Source organism: Pan troglodytes, chromosome 9 (assembly GCF_028858775.2).
Source record: "Pan troglodytes isolate AG18354 chromosome 9, NHGRI_mPanTro3-v2.0_pri, whole genome shotgun sequence".
Taxonomy (NCBI): Eukaryota; Metazoa; Chordata; class Mammalia; order Primates; family Hominidae; genus Pan; species Pan troglodytes.
In genome coordinates, this window is record NC_072407.2 from 70537958 (window position 1) to 70550218 (window position 12261).

The window sequence follows — 12261 nt, forward strand, 5'->3', positions numbered from 1 at the left end:
CATTTTTCTCTCATCCCGCTATACCTAGGCAACCACTAATGTACTTTCTGTTCCTATAGATGTGCCTATTCTGGGCATTTTATATAAATGGAATCATACAAACGTGGTCCTTTTTTGGGACTAGCTTTTCCCCTCTTAGCCATGTTTTCAAGATTTATCTGTGTAACATGTATGAGTACTTCATTTCTTTCTTTTGTCAAATAATACTCATTATGTGGGGAATATTACCTTTTATTTATTCATTCATCAGTTGATAGATACTTGGATGTTTCTGAGTTTTGGCTTTTATGAATAATGCTGCTGTAGACATTTATGTACAAATTTTTCTGTGAAAGTATGTTTTAATTCTCTTGGATACATACCTAGGAGTAGAATTGTTGGGTCATATGGAGCTCTGTGTTTATCCTTTTGAGAAACTGTGAGACTATTCTCCAAAGTGTCTACACCATTTTACATTCCCACCAGCAATGTGTAAGGATTCTGATTTTGTCACATCCATGCCAGCACTTTTGTTTTTTGAGACAGCGTCTCACTCTGTTGCCCAGGCTGGAGTGCAGTGGTGCAGTCACAGCTCACTGCATGATAGCCTTGACCTCCTGGGCTGAAGTGATTCTCCCACCTCAGCCCCCCAAGTTGCTGGGACCACAGGCATATGCCACCATCTCTGGCTAATTTTTTTGAGTTTTTCTTTTCTTTTTTTTTTTTTGTTGTTGTTAAGACAAGGTTTCACTACATTGTCCAGGCTGGTCTTGAACTCCTGGGCTCAAGTGATCCTCTCCTCTCGCCTTGGCTTCCCAAAGTTGTTGGGATTACAGGTGTGAGCCACCATGCCCAGCCTTTCCCATCCCTTCCCATCCCTCCTTCCTTTTTGAGACGGGGTCTCTCTGTATTGTCCAGGCTGGACGGGGACTCATGGATTCAAGCAGTCCTCCTGCCTTAGCCTCTCTAGTGGCTGGGACTGCAGATGTGTGCCACTGCGCTTGCCTCATTTGGTTTTTTTTTTTGGAGACAGTCTTACTCTGTCACCCAGGCTGGAGTGCAGTAGTGCAATCTCAGCTGGCTGCAACCTCTGCCACCTGGGTTCAAGCAATTCTTGTGTCTCAGCCTCCTGAGTAGCTGGGATTACAGGTGTGTGCCACCGCATCTGGCTAATTTTTGTATTTTTAGTAGAGTCGGGGTTTTGCCATGTTGGCCACGCTGGTCTCAAACTCGGCCTCAAGCACTTCACCCACCTTGGCTTCCTAAAGTACTGGGATTACAGCAGTCTACTGTGCCTGGCCTCGCTTGCCCATTTTAAAATTGTGTTGTTTGTCTTTATTACTAAGTTGTAGGAGTTTCTCAATTATTCCATATTCTTGTCTTTTTTTTTTTTTTTTTTTTTTTTTTTTTGAGACAGAGTCTTGCTCTGTTGCCCAGGCTGGAGTGCAGTGGTGCAATCTCGGCTCACTGCAAACTCCGCCTCCCAGGTTCACGCCGTTCTCTTGCCTCAACCTCGCGAGTAGCTGGGACTACAGGCGCCCACCTCCACGCCCGGCTAATTTTTTTGTTTGTTTGTTTTGTTTTGTTTTTTGAGACGGAGTGTCGGTCTTTCACCCAGGCGGGAGTGCAGTGGTGCGATCTCGGCTCACTGCAAGCTCCGCCTCCCGGGTTCACGCCATTCTCCTGCCTCAGCCCCCCGAGTAGCTGGGACTACAGGCGCCCGCCACCGCGCCCGGCTAATTTTTTTTTTTTTTTTGTATTTTTAGTAGAGATGGGGTTTCACTGTGTTAGCCAGGATGGTCTCAATCTCCTGACCTCGTGATCCACCCACCTTGGCCTCCCAAAGTGCTGGGATTACAGGCGTGAGCCACCGTGTCCGGCCTCTGTATTCCTGTCTTTTGAGACAGGGTTTCACTCTGTCACCTGGCTGGAGTGCAGTGCTGCGATCACTGCTCACTGCAGCCTCGACTTCGTGGGCTCAGGCGATCTTCCCACCTCAGCCTCCTGAGTAGCTGGGACTACAGGCGTATGCTACCACGCCTGACTGATTTTTTTGTATTTTTTGTAGAAACGGGGTTTTACCACGTTGCCCATGCTGGTCTCAAACTCCTGGGCTCAAATGGTCTGCCTGCCTCGGCCTCCCAAAATGCTGGGACTACAGGCATGAGCCACTGCGCCCAACCTTGTATATAAATCTTTTATCAGATATATGATTTGTCAGTATTCCATTCTTTGGGTTTTCTTTTCACTTCTTGATGGTGTTATTACTGAAGGATGAAAACTTTTAATTTGAAGTGCAATTTATCTTATTTTTCTTTTATCTCGTGTTTTTGGTGTCATATCTAAGAAAGTTTTGCCTAATCCGTGGCCACAAAGATTAACTCCTGTGTTTTTTTCTGAGTTTTGATTGCCTCATTTTTAATGACTGTGTTTCACTGGATAGATAAAAGAACCTTGGTTCAGATGAGATCATTGTTGTTTATTGTTGGATATTTAGGAACCATGTATTTGTGGATGACCTGGATTGTTTGTTCTGTGGTTTTCCCCACAGTGTCATCTTCCTCTATATTTAGACATTTCTTTTTCTATTATAAGCTCTTTGGACATTATTATATATGACTTTGTGCTCAGTATAAACACCTTAGAATAAAAGAATAATTGGACCAAGGGGTATATAGATTTTAACACCTTTTTGTTATCAGTGGCCAGAAAAATTACCCCAGTTGCTATTTTACCAGCAGTTCCAGACAGTTTTATGTTAATACATTTTAAAACTTGTTTTATTAGGGGTAAATTTGGACATGCAGAAATTGAACAGTATAATGAAACTATCAGTTACCCAGCTCTAACAACCATACACTCAAGGCCAGTCTTGTCCCACTTAACTTCCCCATTTCCCACTTCTCTTCTATATTATTACTATTTAAAAACTCTATTGAATCACAATAGAAATACGGAAAAGTACATACAATAAGCAGATTTTCATAAGCTGAAATCCCCCCGGGCAAGCAGCCATCACATGTCTCCTTGTGTCCACTTCCAGTCACACCCTCTTTAGGGGCAGCCGGTATTCTAACAGCTAACAGCACTGATTAGTTTTGCCCAGTTTTGTTTCTATTAAATAGAGTCTTACAGTAGGTACTCTTGTGTCTTTCTCTTGCCATTGTTTGTAAAATTACTGAAGTCATTGCATACAGTTGATTATTTGTTACTGTTGCTTCACGAAATTTTGTCATATGAAATTGTTCTGTTGTTGATGGACATTGGATAGATGGTAGTTTTGGGCTGTTACAGATATTGCTGCTCTGAACATTCAGTTTGTGTCTTTTGGTCAACAACATACGTATGCATTTCTGTTGTTCAGTATACCTAAGGGTGAAATTGCTAGGGCATAGAGGTATATGTATAGTAGTGGCATCTACTAAAGCTATTGTACCAAATTAGGCTTCCATCAGCAGTGTGTGAAAGTTCCACTTACTCTGGATCCTCTCCAGTATTTCATCCTTTTCATTTTAGCCATGCTGGTAGCTGTGTAGAGATGTCTTACTTAGGGCAATTTTAATTTACAGTAGTGAGGTCATACGTTTATTGGTCATTTGGATATCCTTTTTTATGAAACATATATTTAAGCCTTTTATTTTTTTCTATTATCTTTTTTCTGTTTTTATTACCTATTTTTTGCTGCATAATAAATTATCCCCAAACGTAGTGGATTAAAACAGCAATAAACATTATCTTGCAGTTTCTGGGAGTCAGAAACTTGGGAGTGGCATGGTTGTCTGCTTCTGGCTTGGGTGTGATTAGCCCTCTGAAGCCTTCATAGATCCGCTGGAGGATCTGTTCTAAGGTGGCTCATTTACATGCCTGGCAAGTAGGTTCTGGTTCTGGCTGTTGGTGGGAGACCTCAGGTCGTTTTCACATCGGCTTTTGCCAGGGATGTCTGAGTTTCCTGTTCTCAGGACATGGTGATAACTTCCCACTGAGAGAGTGATTCAAGAGAAAGAGCCCCTAAGTGGAAGCTATCATTTTTGTGACCTAGTCTTGGAAGTCACGTAGCATCTAGCTTTGCCATGTTCTGTTTGTTAGAAGAGAGGCACATTGTGGACTTTTAAAAAAGTGACAGGGTCTTATTCCGTCACCCAGGCTGGAGTGTAGTGGTGCGATCATAGCTCACTGCAGCCTTGACCTTCCTGGCTCAAGGGATCCCCCCACTTCAGCCTCCTGAGTAGCTAGCTGGGCCCACAGTTGCGCGCACCACCACACCCGGCTCAGTTTTGTATATTTTGTAGTTGGAGTTTTGCCATGTTTCCCAGGCTGGTCTCAAACTCCTGGGTTTGAGCATTCCTCCCACCTCGGCCCTCCAAAGTGCTAGGGATTTTAGGCAAGAGCCACTGTGCCCAGCTGAGATGTATTTTAAAACAACACTTAGTAGGATTTTTGTATTTTGGACAGGCATCTCTTGTCAGATGTATATATCGTGAATATCTTTACCTATTCTGTGGGTCCTCATTGTGTCTTTTGAGGTGAAGGAGTTCTATTAAATTTTTTTTTCTTTATTGTCAATTTTGTCCATTATATTTTGAAGATATTCAAATAATTATTGCTTCTTCTATAAATATGTTAGTATATGTTCTCAGAGAATAAGGACTCTTAACCGTAACAACCACAAAGCCTCACATCTTAAAAATAAAATGAACACACATTTGCTTGATATTATTCAATACTTAGACTTGAAAGTTCTAGTTTCATGTGATAACTTTTTTGTGTGATTTTCTAATTTTGGCAGTGGCAAATCAGGATCCAAATAAGACCTACCTTTTTTTTTTTTTTTTTTTTTTGTCTATGGGTTCCTCGTTTTTTGCTCTTCTCCCACCATGCCTTCCATTTGTGGGAGGACTGGGCTCTTTTGTTTTGTGGTATTCCCCACAGTGTTGTGTAGCTTCTGTTTTATGTGCACTGGTAGTTGGATCTTGAGGAAGTTTCTCTTGGAGAATACACTTTGTTGGACTCTCACTTTAAAACTTTTTTATTTTTTTGAGACGAAGTCTCAGTCTTTTGCCCAAGCCGGAGTGCAGTGGTGTGATCTTAGCTCACTGCAACCTCCACCACCTGGGTTCAAGCAATTCTCCTACCTCACCCTCCCAAGTAGCTGGGACTACAGGTACGTGCCACCACGCCTGGCTAATTTTTGTATTTTTAGTAGAGACGGGGTTTCACCATCTCGGCCAGGCTGGTCTTGAACTCCTGACCTCGTGATCTGCCTGCCTCGGCCACCCAAAGTGCTGGGATTACAGGCGTGAGCCACTGTGCTCAGCCTAAAACTTTTATCTGAAAATGGTGCCGTTTCTTTGGTTGTGATCTGTCTCTGGAGGTTGAATGTGGAGCTAAACTGAAATTTTTAAGGGCTTCTAACCTAAATCACATTGAAATTCATTTAGACCAGAGCTGTTCAATACTTGAAGGGTGAGGGTTCATTTTGGAAGGCACTTCCGCCGCCTTCCTTTTCTGTGTGTACGGGAGGCCAGTGGCAGTCTGGTCATCTTGACTGCATCACGCCCTCACTGGCAGTTCAGAATGTTGCAGGGCATCGTTAGCATGGATTTTGCTGTTGTTAGTTTTTTCATGTTTATTGTCTACTTGTTTTCTCCTCGTGCTGTCTGCTGGCTTTCCTTCTCTTGTTGCCAGTTTTGGAGTTGTGATGAACAATATGTTAAGGGTTGATAACTCAAAATTCTTAAGTTCTTTGTGGGTTAACATTGAATTTGTAGTGTTCTCCAGTCTCTTTCTTTTCTAACAGAAACTTTCATGATGAAAAATTGGAAGAATAAATTACAATGTGATTAACCCTGCACATTGAAGAAGTAGACAAATTATTAGTATTATTTTGAGACAGGGTCTCACTCTGTCATGTAAGCTGGAGGGCAGTGGCGGGATCTCGGCCAGTGCAACCTCTGCTTCCCAGGTTCAAATGATTCTCGTGCCTCAGCCCCCTGAGTAGCTGAGATTACAAGCATGCACCACCACACCTGGCTGATTTTTGTAATTTTAGTAGAGATGGGGTTTCACCATGTTGGCCAGGCTGGTCTCGAACTCCTGGCCTCAAGTGATCTGCCCGCCTTGGCCTCCCAAAGTGCTGGGATTACAGGCGTGAGCCACTGTGCCCAGCCTTCAAATTGTTTCTTAAAATGCGTGTGTATCCAGAGTTTAAACTGAAAGAGCTGTTTTCTTAATTCCAACTGTATTTTTAAAGTATCATTCAACTTCAAGTAATAATTAAATTTTTCATGTTTTGTTTATAAGTGAATGTATGTAAATGATACCAATTTTTGGCCACTAATTCATTCAGCAGATACCTTGGGTGCCTACCTGGTGCCAGTCCTGTGCTTTGGTCATACAGTAAGTCCTCACTTAACACCATTAACAGGTTCTTGGAAGCTGCAAACTTAAGCAAAATGACATAGAACTGAACCAGTTTTGTCTGCCTCATCAGTGTTATAATGGAATGGTGTTATTCAAGAACCTGCTGTATGTTGTTTTGCTTAAAGTCGCAGTTTGAAAAAACGTGTTGACACTATTAAGTGAGGACTTACTGTGTACATGGTTAAAGATGATGGACATGGTGCTGGTACCCTCATGAAATGCTCAGGACAGTGTTTCTACGAAAGACAATGCAGGCTATGTATGTAATCTTAAATTTTTTAATAGCCACATGAAGAAAGTAAAAAACGCATAAAATTAATTTTAATATGTTTTATACAACCCATTATGTCCAAAATATTATTTCAGCATATAATCAGTAGGAAAATTGAGATGTTTTCACATTTTTTATACTAAATCTTTGAAATCCATTGCATATTTTATACTCTTAGTACCTCTTAGATGAAACTAGTCATATTTCAAGTGCTCAAAAGCCGTATGTGGCCACCATAGTACAGAGCATATATCAGAATTATTATCATTATTGTTCATGCTCACATGGGAGTTGCAGGGGGCGCTAACCAAGAACCCAAGTAAACAGTGGGTTGGAGGGGCCAGAGGAGACTGGGAGATGAATTAGGAAGCTGTGTCCAAAGGGTATCTTAAAAGATCTTTATGGATGAATGCACACTCCAGTTTACCTTATTCCAGGTGTGGCAAAAGATGCAGAGAAGGGAAAGTGTAAGGCGGAACTGACAATGTTTTGGTGAATTGGATTGGAAGGGAAAAGAGGAGCCAGGGCTGTTTTCCAGGCTGCCTTTCACAACTAGGGTGTGCCTTTTACTGAGATGGGGAGGGCATGGTGAAGAGGAGGTTTGGTTGGATGGGCAGCTTGTGATGGAGAGCAAAAGCTCCATTTTGGAGATTAAATACCATGTGCTTGTGAGATAACCAAAGGGAAATGTCTACTAGTCATTGGGTTACCTGTGTTTGAAATGCCATGATGGTTGTTTTGGTTTTATAAATTTGGACCTTAGTTGTGTTTATGGAGAGGAATTTTTGTTTGTTTGTTTTTGAGACGGAGTCTCACTCTGTTGCCCAGGCTGGAGTGCAGTGGTGTGATACTGGCTCACTACAACCTCCGCCTCCCAGGTTGAAGCGATTCTCCTGCCTCAGCTTCCCGAGTACCTGGGACTACAGGCGCACACCACCACGCCTGGCTAATTTCTGTATTTTTTAGTAGAGACAGGTTTCACCATATTGGACAGGCTGGTCTCAAACTCCTGACCTCGTGATCCGCCTGCCTCAGCCTCCCAAAGTGCTGGGATTACAGGCGTGAGCCACCGTGCCCGGCCTGGAGAAGAATATTTTAAAAACCCACGGAAACGGCTTCGTTTATTCAACAGAACTTGTCTTGAATCTCCCAGCGCTTTGTTTTAGTTGCTGGGGAAACAGCACAAATAAAACAAATGTGAATTTACTTCGAGCAAATGTGCTGCACTCAGGGAAGTGTGCTAGGTCCACAGCCTGACCTCTGTGGGAGCCTCTGTGTTATCAGTGGGACAGAAGAAGGAAGGAAGGAAGGAGAGGAGCAGCCCTCCAACTACGGAGACTGAGAAATGGCCAGTGAGAAAACAACGAGTGTGTGACATCAGAGAAGCCAGGCGAGGAGAATGTTCTAATGAGGAGCATCTTCTGGGGGACTGCCTTGCATGCTGCTGAGAGTGAGGTGTACGTGAGGACAGAAGAGTTTCATTTGGATTTAGCCTTGTCTGGAGGTTGTCAGTGACCTGAAAGAGCAGTTTGAGCTGAGTGGTAGAGAGATCGCAGATTGGAATGAGGTGAAGAGGGAATGCTATCAGACAAATAACTCTTTTTCTTTTTTTAAAATAACCCCTACAAATCATTGAGAAGACCAACCCAGTAGAAAAGTAGACAAAGGATATAAACAGACAGTTGGCAGAAAAGTGAAGTATAAATGGTTCTTCAATATATGAACAGTGCCCATCCTCACTGAAGAGAAAAGCAAATGCATTGTTGACCAGGTGTGTGGAAACAGGCTTTCACACATCACTGGGGGAATATGGGTAGGGCTGACCTCCATGGAGAGCCACTTGGCCATGTACCTCATTGGAGAGCCACTTGGCCACGTGCCTAATTAGAAGCGCACATTCTTTGATCCAGCAGAGCCACTTCTGGAAATACTGGCATATTTTGTAATAGCAAAAAGTGAAAACTAAATGGTCATCAGTGGTGGCCTGGTTAAATCAGCAGTAAAACAAAGGAATGTCTATATCAGGTAAAGCATTATATTCTTGAAGAAAGTAGAAATTGTTTTTTTTTTTCTTACTATGCTCTAAGTCAGGTTCTTTGCGAGTTACTTTTTTTCATTAAAATTTTTCAAGATTGAGAAATATACAGGTGGGTCTGGTATAGGCCACACAATGTATATAGAAAGGTGCCTTTGAAAAGAGCTGTGTAGAGCTTGTCCTTCTGCCCTGACCCTCTACTTTTTCACGTTTCACTTAAGTCAGTAGGCTATATTCCTTTCTCCAGATACCTGTTAGGATTCTTTCGAGTGGATTCTTTCCTATTTCATATATGTACTGAGTTATACGCCATAGGAAAGGATATCTTACAATATCTTTATGGATGAATGCACACTTCAGTTTACCTTATTGCAGCTAAAAGTAAGTGTACCCCCTGTCAAGAGAGCATCCCGTTTTACTTGGTTTGGCTCACTGACAAAGTAAGCAAGCTCCTGGTGCAATTTGAGAGCCCTGAAAGCAGCAATGGGGATTCTACTATAGCTGTCTAGTGTAGGAAGATTTTCTTGGTCAAGTTTTTGTTGGGGGAAAGAACAGTCCAAACCTTTGTGAGCTGTGTGTTCTCATCCCAGCTACACGCACCTGACTGTATAGAACTTTTTGCAGTTTGGCCTTCTTTGGAGATAGCAGTGTGTTTTTACGTGTGGACTAAAGCAAAAATGAAAAACTAGGCACGTGCCAGTAGACCAAATCAGCCTCCTAGCAGAGCACATTGACATTGTACAACTTTACAGCCTCTGTCATTGGGGTCTGGTTTCAATTTACTTCATTTCTTAAGAGTTTAAACTGGTTTTTATAATTTTTCCTTATTTCTTTGAGTATCTTGGTTTCACTTATTTGTTCTTTTCTATGTCTTCTTAGATCTAAAGGAATGAAGAATTTTAGGATTTGAAGTGTCTTAAGTAATCATTTAGTCTAAACCTCTCATTTACAGATAAGAAAACAAGCTCAGAGAGATGTGGTGACTTGCTCAAATAGTGACAGAACTTCCTCGGCCATATGGAGGGGTCATATAATACCCTTGTGTCTTCAGTTTGAGGTACCTCCCATAATTTTAAGGGGTATGTGGCTTTAATTACATTACTACTGTTTGAATGAAGAATATTAATTTATATGCTGCACTAGTTCATTTAGAATCGTGGACACAATCGAGTTGAACTCTTACATTTTTTGGTTGAGAAAGTTAAGACCTAGAAGATGAGAATTTATTCATCTAAGATTACAGGCCATAAACATTTATTCTGTGCCTAGATTTTTAAAAATTGAATTATTGTTTTTTATTTATTTAGAGAGATAGGGTCTTGGTATGTGTGTGCTTAGTTTTAACGTGAGTCAGAGCAGTGCTGTCTAGTAGAACTTTGTATTAGGTTGGTACAAAAGTAATTCCAGTTTTTGCAATAAAAAGTAATGGCAAAAACCATGATTACTTTTAACCAACCTAATATAAGTAGTTAAAATTAATTTAAAATTCAGCTCCCAGGGGAGTGGGGTGGAACAACAACAAAAAACCAGCTCCTTTGCCTTCCTAGCCATGTTTCAGATGCTCAGTAACTGTGTGTGGCTGTGGAACTGGACAGCTCAGCCGTAGAGTGTTTCCCTTTCTTGTTAATCTTTTTTTAGAAATGCTAATGGTGGAGACTAAGGCATACAAGTATGACTAGAATTGCCAGCTACACGTTAGAAGGTTTAGGTTCAAAACTGGGAGTAAAGACTTAACTCTTGGAGCTTGGGATAGTGCTACAACTAGTCCTGGCCTGAGCCTTTTCTTCATTCATGTTTTATCCTTTTTTTCTTTATTTTTGGACACTGATAAGAACCTGTATGAGATTGTTTCCTTTTTTCCCCCCGCGTTGTAGGTATCTTATTTTGCCAGTTTATTAGGTTGGTGCAAAAGTAATTGTGGTTTTTGCCATTACTTTTAATTGCAAAAACCACAATTACTTTTGAACCAACGTAATAAAAATCCCACCCTTAGGCTTGAGTTCTCCTGTGCTCAAGCAATTTTCTTACCTCGGCTTCCTGAATAGCTGGGACTATAGGCATGCACCACCACGCCTGGCTAATTTTTATATTTTTAGTAGAGACGGGGTCTTGCTATTTTGCACAGGCTGATCTCTAAGTCCTGGCCTCAAGTGATCTTCCTGTTTCAGTCCCCAAGGTGTTGGGATTATGGGCATGAACTGCTGCACCCAGCCCTTTATACCTAAAAAAAAAAAAATTCCTAACTGTAAATTGATAAATTATAGCTGTTATTTATAGGGTACAAAGTGATGTTATGATTCATGTATACAATGCAGAATAATTAAATCAAGTTAATTAACATTCATTACCACAAATACTTTTTTGTGGGAAGAAAATTGGAAATTCTCTTTGTGATTTTGAAATGCACAATGGGATGAGTATTTACTACATTCACCATGCTATGCACTATATCTCAAAGAAAAAAACCCCTTTTTCCTCCTAATTAAGGCTTTGTCTCCCCTGACCATCATCTTCCCCATTCCTCTCACCTTTCAGCAATCTTTGTACACTTATCTCAGATAATAACCATTTGATTGCCAAGATTCCATATAAGAAGTTTTGGTCTTTTTTACCTTTGTACTATGGATTATGGAAGTTTCAGCTTTTACATCAAATTAAGCTTGATTGTATACCTTGGCTGAGCCCACTAAATGTAGCTCAGTGATTGGGATCATGTAGTCATTTGTACCTTTGCTGTGCGTCCCTGCCCACTGTTGTTACAACAGGCAGAGGTAGTTCTTTGGGCCTTATTTTAGATGTTGATGTACTAATTTATGACTTGGCTCTGTTTTAATAGCAGCTTAGATTGTGTTGGCTTCATATATGCCTGCAGTGATTTGAGTGTCCATTAGGGTGCATAGCCAGACAATGATGTAGTCCAATTAGGTGCCAAAGTCTTTACTTCAAGTACTTTACATACATGATTTTGCTTTTAGGAGGTGATAGTATGGATTTACTTTGGGTGTTTTGTACTTTACACAGTAGTCTTTTTGCATTTTTTTTTTTTTTGGTATAGTGATTATTGATTAATGGCTTAGAAGTCTTGGTGTTCCTACCTCGGCCTGTACTAAAATGGTTGGTGTTTCTGAAATTGGCTGATTGAGTTGCCTGTCTATAGTTATTTTTGTTGGAAGATGCCTCTGAAGACATGGGAATTAGGTTATTTATCAACAGTCATGGAAGTTGTTTGTTGCCTGATTATGGGCATTTATGCAGTTATTTTTGATGATTTTTGTATTCAAAATTTTGTGGATGATTTTTAAATTTACGGTGTGCTAGGCATTGAAGGTAAAAATGGTGAACAAGTCCTTGTAGAGATGAATTATCTTCCCATCTCATTACCTTCGTCTCTTCAAACTTGAGTGCTTTAGAAAACGTGTGAGGGTACTTGCAGCAATGGGATTTTTGAGATTTGCATTAGGAGGGCATTCTGAGGTGGCCTGTCCTGGGACTTCCTGATGCCAGTTAAAAACTAGTGTTTCTTGCTTTTGTGTATCCAAGCTTTGCGATACCACCT

The 12261-nt window shown here is 41.1% G+C and overlaps 1 protein-coding gene across 50 annotated transcripts in view; it reads left to right on the forward strand.

Moving 5' to 3' along the window:
- PPP6R3 (protein phosphatase 6 regulatory subunit 3) overlaps positions 1-12261 on the forward strand; it is a 153984-nt gene that overhangs the window by 32625 nt on the left and 109098 nt on the right. For 25 of the 50 annotated variants that reach the window (XM_016921399.4, XM_054661476.2, XM_054661478.2 and 22 more), the window contains one exon: positions 9658-9784. The exons of 18 other annotated variants lie outside the window; for them this stretch is intronic. The gene's annotated coding sequence lies outside the window, so the exon portion shown is untranslated. The remainder of the gene's footprint in view (positions 1-9657; positions 9785-12261) is intronic. 7 more of the 50 variants (XM_054661470.2, XM_009423585.4, XM_063783128.1 and 4 more) reach the window with 1 other exon arrangement.